Consider the following 277-nt stretch of genomic DNA (forward strand, 5'->3'; position numbering starts at 1 on the left):
TGCAGTTTTGGGGCTTTGTTGGGAGCAGCAGCAAAGTGGAAAGTTTTGAAATGAAGAAGAAATGGAATTAACTCAAATAGGCGAAGCGGGTCACAGCAGCAGCTCGGGGATTAAAAGCTGGCTGCAGCAGCAGCAGCAAAAACAAAGAATTAATTCTTTCGCGGAGCCCCGAGAGCAGCAGCCGGTTGCTGCGGCCGCGCTGCAGCAGCTGCTGCTCGCGCTGCAGCAGCTCCAGCAGCTCCTCCGCGGGGGGCCCCCTGTGGGGCCCCACAGCAGC

This window comes from Eimeria tenella, genomic scaffold (assembly GCF_000499545.2).
Source record: "Eimeria tenella Houghton genomic scaffold, Eth_scaff2963, whole genome shotgun sequence".
NCBI classification, from domain to species: domain Eukaryota; phylum Apicomplexa; class Conoidasida; order Eucoccidiorida; family Eimeriidae; genus Eimeria; species Eimeria tenella.